The 6,412-nt window shown below is 42.8% G+C and overlaps 1 long non-coding RNA gene across 1 annotated transcript; it reads left to right on the top strand.

Moving 5' to 3' along the window:
- The first annotated feature begins 1,990 nt into the window (after positions 1-1,990).
- Positions 1,991-5,626, top strand: LOC136335343 (uncharacterized). The gene is made up of 3 exons (XR_010731298.1): positions 1,991-2,102; positions 3,971-4,097; positions 5,338-5,626. It is a non-coding gene; the product is annotated as an uncharacterized lncRNA (long non-coding RNA).
- Positions 5,627-6,412: the final 786 nt, after the last annotated feature.

The following is a 6,412-nucleotide window of genomic DNA, read 5'->3' as shown; positions in this document are numbered from 1 at the left end:
ATAACTTTTTAATATAAGTACATCCCAAATATTGCATGGAACATATGTATGCTAAGAAATTATTTGTTGTTTCTCTGAAATTGAAATCTACCTGAGCGTGTGTTTTTATTTGCTAATCCAGACAGCCTTGGTGGGATCAGAGTCAGCTAGTAAAACCCCAGTTTTTCTTTTCTTGGGCCTATCAGTTTTCTCAGAGAAAAACTCTTCAGCCTTCCCTGTGGGGCTCTAAATCCAGCTGCTACTGTGGCACAAGCTAATTGTGGGTTGGGACCAGAGTACAGATTGTCTCCAGTGCCACTGAGCCCTCTTTAAATTGTGTCTAATGTCTCTTTGGAAAATAATCTTGGAGGAGTGGAGGAGGGGCAGTTACCTGGCCCCAGGGGGGGGGGGTTTGGGAGAAGAATCAGAAGTACTGTATTTCCCCATGTATAAGACGCTCCCATGTATAAGATGCACCTTAATTTTGGGGCCTGAAATTTGAAAAAAAAAATGTATTCCATAAAGTTATTGAAACTCAAGTTTTATTCATCATAAAATTCATACAACTCCTCATCCACGCGGAAAAGCCAGAGATGCAAGTAAAAAAAAAATCTACAACCACTTTATAAGATGCACCCAGTTTTTAGACCCCAAACTTTTCGAAAAAGAGTGCATCCGACACAAGGGAAATACAGTAATCTAAATGAGTGTAATACAATCTTTTCAACCAGTCCTCCTGTTTCTAGGCCTACCCTGCACTTCAAGCTTTGGAGATACCCATGGTCCCAGAGCCTTGAGTCTCTCTGGGGCTCTGAGACTCTAATTGATTTGTTTCTCCTAAAGGTTTCAGCTTTCTGTGAATATTGTTTATTTCTCTTGACTTGCTGTGTCTTTGTCTAGTGTTCCTTTAGTCGTTGTAAGTTTATGTCACTGTTGATGTAAGAACATCAACCTATTAAGCGTTTTTATTTAAGAATTTATTTGAGCCAAACTGAAGGCATTGCCGGGAAGCAAGAGCTCAGTTGCTCTAGTGAATAACAGTTTTGCAGTTTCTTTCATTAAGGAGGGAACATAAGATTATGAGAAGGTGGGAGAAAGCAAGGCTGAAATTGCATTACAGGATAGGTAACAAGATTATATGCTCCCTTGAGGGTGGTTACATTTCTGAGGGGTCTGAAAAAGAGGCATTTCAAGGGTGTGTTAATCTAGATGCACAAAAACAATAGACAGGGCTTGCTTAAGGCAACGATAACCTTTTAGTAGGGAAGTTATAGGCCTGGGGCATGACTACTCACCATGACCTGCTGGTTATGAATTTATGATCAGATAACCTGTGAGGTTACTTTCGGTTAGAGTTATTATAGAGGCCCTGGCCGGTTAATTCAGTGGCAGAGCGTTGGCCTGGTGTGCAGGAGTCCCGGGTTCGATTCCTGGCCAGGGCACACAGGAGAAGCACCTATCTGCTTCTCCACCCCTCCCCCCTCCTTCCTCTCTGTCTCTCTCTTCCCCTCCCGCAGCCAAGGCTCTATTGGAGCAAAGTTTGCCCGGGCGCTGAGGATGGCTCTGTGGCCTCTGCCTCAGGCGCTAGAATGGCTCTGATTGCGGCAGAGCAACGCCCCAGATGGGCAGAGCATCGCCCCCTGGTGGGCGTGCCGGGTGGATCCCGGTCGGGCGCATGAGGGAGTCTGTCTGACTGCATCCCCGTTTCCAACTTCAGAAAAATACAAAATAATAATAATAATAGAGTTATTATAGAGCCGCTTTTTTGTCCACATCATTAAAAAAACCCAAAAAACAAAAACCTCCTTTGCTGAATTTGTTTTGTGAGAATAGAGATAAATGTAAATGTTCAGTCAGCCATGTTTAACTGAACAATGATTTTTCCATTTATTTTATTGGCCAATGTACCTGAAGGAGAAAAGTTGTCTCTAATGTGTTGCATGCAAATGTCCTGGGACAAAGGTGTCTGAATAAACCCCGAATTTTTCTTCTCCCTTTTCTCCCCTGTCTCCAGTGAAAGACCACAGGTGACCCTCATGAGTTATTGGGCCTTCCAGACTTACTCTTGGCTCTCCAAAAAGAGATGGAGTTGAATGCATATAAATCTTCAATCTTTACCAACTGTGAGTTATAACCTAACCATTCCCTGCAGGTCTGTGGTTTAGAGCAATGAATTTAGATAAGGGCAGGGTTTATTGTTGTTTATTGCTTTACAATAAGTGCTGTTTGCTCATGGTAATTGTTTTACAAAAGCTCTTCAGACACTAATAAATAAACCCCAGGGTCATTTGTTAAGTTGAAAAGTGAGGGATCCCAAGACTCACTGAGGACTGAGATCCCTGGACTTTGACCACTTCCTCGTATGTGCCCTCTGAAATGAGCCAGGACATTTCAAAAGTAATCTGATCATATTTAAAAATTATTTTCTACCAACTCATATTGTCATCATTAAACTAGTTGGTACATGTGGCAAATATTGTAGGCAGTAAAATTCAAGCTGATTATCACCATAGTCAAGGAAGGAAAGTGAATAACAAGGTGTAAAGCCAGTAGACAGGGCCACCATCACAGCAGCCCGGCCCATGCAGGTTCGCATTGGATTCGGACAGTCGGTAAAGAAACAATGGAGCCAATAACTGATGGGCCATTATAATTAATTCTAGCTTGCACCCGGCGGGCAAGTAAAAACACACACTGGGCTCCAAAACCCACTCACATTCAGTGCTCACAAAGCTATTGACTTATCCGAGTTTCCTAGAATCAAAGGTTTCTAGCTCACCAGACTTATTCACCTCTGTTCCCCATCTCCTTCCTTCTCCCTGCATAAACTCTGCACTAACTGACTTCTCACTCAACACTCCGCCATCTTGGCTGCGTCTCCTGGCCTCTTCCACGTGGCCTTTTTCTGCTCTCTGCTCTGCTCTCACTGCTCTCTCATGCTAATCTCAGGAACCAAGCCCCAGGCTACAAGGATTCTGCCTGCCCACAGCCTGCCCCCAACACACATTAATATCACCTGGGCAACAACCCCCACGTGGGCAGCAGCATCTTTAACAAAGTGAGCATAATATATTTTATCTGCTCAACACAAGGATGGAGCAGGAATACCAACAGCCCTACAACTGGACTTGGCCGAGCTTCACAGATGATGAAATAATCTCAGGAAGCCGTGTAGCAAGTAAATGGTGCCACTGGTATCTAAATTCATATATGTCAGGCACTGACTTTTAGGGATTTATACCCTGTTTGCATTTAAAAATCTAAAAGGCCTGTATTCATTCTGGTAAAGCAAAGGGTAAAAACCAAAGAACTTTCTGCAGAAGGAAATTTCCAAATTCTATTTGCCAAATGTGGTTTTCCACAGTGACTTGTTTCTCTAGCAGATAGTGCAGGGCAGTTGGATCAGGAGGAGGGTGGTCAGGAAGCCTTCTGTTTTGGTGGTAGTATCAGCCAAACAAAATTGGGAAGAATATATGATGGCAAGAAGCAAAAACTGGAAATCTCTCTTGGTTCAGTTCATAGTTAAAGAGCCCTGATTTTCACATATGGTGATGTGAAAAATAATATAAACAGAGCCTCTTTAAAAGAGAGTCAGAGCTGCCATCCCTGAGGGACTACCTTGCTTCTCTTTGCTTCTCTTATACCTCAAACCTTTGGAATGTTAAAACTGGACAAAATAACCTTTGGACTCAGCCTAAAGTAGCATTGTATTCCAAACAATGGTTTATTTATTTTTATTTTATTTTTTATGACCAGGGACTGAAAATTAAAGACATTCTTTAGAATTAGCATCACGATGTTAGCTTATCTGCACCTATAGAAATTGCTTTTCTCTATGCATGTAATTGTTCCCTTTCCCTTTCTCATAAATACTTTTTGCTTTCACCTCTAATCGGAACACGTTCTTCCTGAATCAGTGCTTCTAGAATAGCTATTCTTTTGGATCTCAAATAAAGGCTTCTTGCCTCTCACTTTGGCCTTTTATTTTTAGGTTAACAGTGGAAAAGCTCATCCAGGAAAACCAGGACACCTCTTCCTTTGACAAAAAGACACCTCCAAGCTTGATGGGACTCAGACAGGGCCCGACTGTTACCTCTAGGTAGGGAGGTATTAGAGAAGTGAGTTCCTATAAAGAGTTTCACGTGAGGGGGAGAAGGATGGATATGTCAGTTACTCTCAGACAGTCCAGAAAAGTCTGGCAATGTGAGATTTTTAATGTCCATTTGAATTGTTTTCATGTCTTAACCTAGTAATAAATTGTTAGTTCATCACTTTTATGCAATAATAAAAGGTGCATAAAATGTTAGTGTTGCTTTCTGCTTAGTGTCGCGTCCCCAGCCTGGAGCTTTACTGAAACACATTCCATTCAGGTAAGCTGGCAATTTTATCAGAGCATAGAGGAGGGTACTGACAGTTACCCCTCACATTGCAGCGGAAATATGATATAAAAAGCCTGTGAGTCGTCATTCCTTCCGGTGCCAAGAATATATCTTCCAGAAGGAGCAGCTTTGGTGGCCATGGCGTGTTTGGTCCCTGTGTTCCTGCTTCAGATCTTAGAGCCTAGGGATCAGAAAATAGGGAGATAAGTGATTAATAAATGTGATTAAACGGGCATTCTGTGTTAAATCTAAGCTGTATGGGTTTTTAGTTCAGGTTTACATAAGAACGTTCTTGATTTGGTTCCAATTACTAGTGAGGTCAGGGTGTCCGTGGAAAGCTATTCTGCACAGTCGCTGGAAAAGCAGTCATTCTCAGTATGACAGTGGATGCGTTTGAGTTTTAGTTCCTTGGTTTAAATGGAGAAGAGAACCCTCTTTACAAGGTTACCCTATAGAGCAGTAATTGTCACTCTTGATTTTACACACACAAAAAAGCAAGAGCCTTTCCAAGGTTGTTGCAAATTCTCAAGCGATTTCAATCTATCCCGGTGCACCCCTCCCACACAGTGCATGGCAGCAGGAGAAGCAGTTGTGCAATTAAACAATGATGGGGTGATGCAACTACACAAAGGTTGGAAATCCTTGATATAATAAGGCCATAAAGCTACAGAGTAAAGGAAGAAGTGACTTGACTTTACGATGACTGCTCAGATGACAGCTGCAGTACTTGCCTCGGTTGCCTTTGCTGAAGGAGGAGGAGGGAGAGAAGACGGGGAGACAGGGGCGGAGGGAAGACTGCCTTAGTTGTGACAGTGCTACTAGACCGTAATTTAAGCTAATTATTAGCAACAGCTGTTACTTATTATTTAATTCAGCAGTGATGTTCTGTAGTTCCACAACTCTTAAGTTGGCAAAGCATGTTGTAATGGAGCTATATAAAAGATCCTATATAAAATTAAGTTTACTATTCCTGTTATAGTTGGGAGTCACCCCACTGAGCCATTATAATCATCAATTAAGAAGGCGTGCTGCTAAGGTAGAGGCTGAGAGAGAACCGAGGCTTGTTTCAAGCTCATTGTCTAGAATTCCAACCACCAGGAACAGGGGCTCAGTGGATAAAAATGAAAAAGGATAAAATCTGCAATAAAACCAAAAAGTGTGGGTTCTATTTACAATTTTGCCATTATTTTTATTTATTTATTTATTTATTTCTGAAGCTGGAAACGGGGAGAGACAGTCAGACAGACTCCCGCATGCGCCCGACCGGGATCCACCCGGCACGCCCACCAGGGGCGATGCTCTGCCCCACCGGGGCGTCGCTCTGCCGCGACCAGAGCCACTCTAGCGCGACCAGAGCCACTCTAGCGCCTGGGGCAGAGGCCAAGGAGCCATCCCCAGCGCCCGGGCCATCTTTGCTCCAATGGAGCCTTGGCTGCGGGAGGGGAAGAGAGAGACAGAGAGGAAGGAGGGGGGGTGGAGAAGCAAATGGGCGATTCTCCTATGTGCCCTCGCCGGGAATCGAACCCGGGTCCCCCGCACGCCAGGCCGACGCTCTACTGCTGAGCCAACCGGCCAGGGCCTTGCCATTATTTTTACCTTTTAGAATGGATATGAAGTGAAAATGTTTGTCTTGTATCTACCTATCTGCCCAGGATGTAACAGAGAAGTAAAGACTCTTAAGAGAGAAAAGAAAACTCCCCTAAAGAAGCTATTAAGTAAATGTCAGGTTATATAACCCTTGAAGGTCCTCTGGCCACAAAAAATTCACTTACTAGCTATTTATTTAGAAAACAGAAAGCAGAAAGCCCTGGGGTTTCAGATTAATACTTCCTCGGTGCCCCTATGTTAGAATATTTCCAGGATGATAACAAAATAAATTCACGGGAGGAGTGGGCAAGTGTCTGCGTGTCTACATAGTGACTCTTAGAGCATCAGAGATTTTCTTTAACTATTCCATGTAAGGAATTATGAAAAAAAAATAGAGTATTACTTTTAAAAATATTTACCAAGGAAATTTTTAAACAAATAAAAATATGTAGAAACACAAGAAAGTA

The sequence above is a fragment of the Saccopteryx bilineata genome, chromosome 4, assembly GCF_036850765.1.
Source record: "Saccopteryx bilineata isolate mSacBil1 chromosome 4, mSacBil1_pri_phased_curated, whole genome shotgun sequence".
Taxonomy (NCBI): Eukaryota; Metazoa; Chordata; class Mammalia; order Chiroptera; family Emballonuridae; genus Saccopteryx; species Saccopteryx bilineata.
This window is presented reverse-complemented; position numbering and strand designations above follow the sequence as displayed.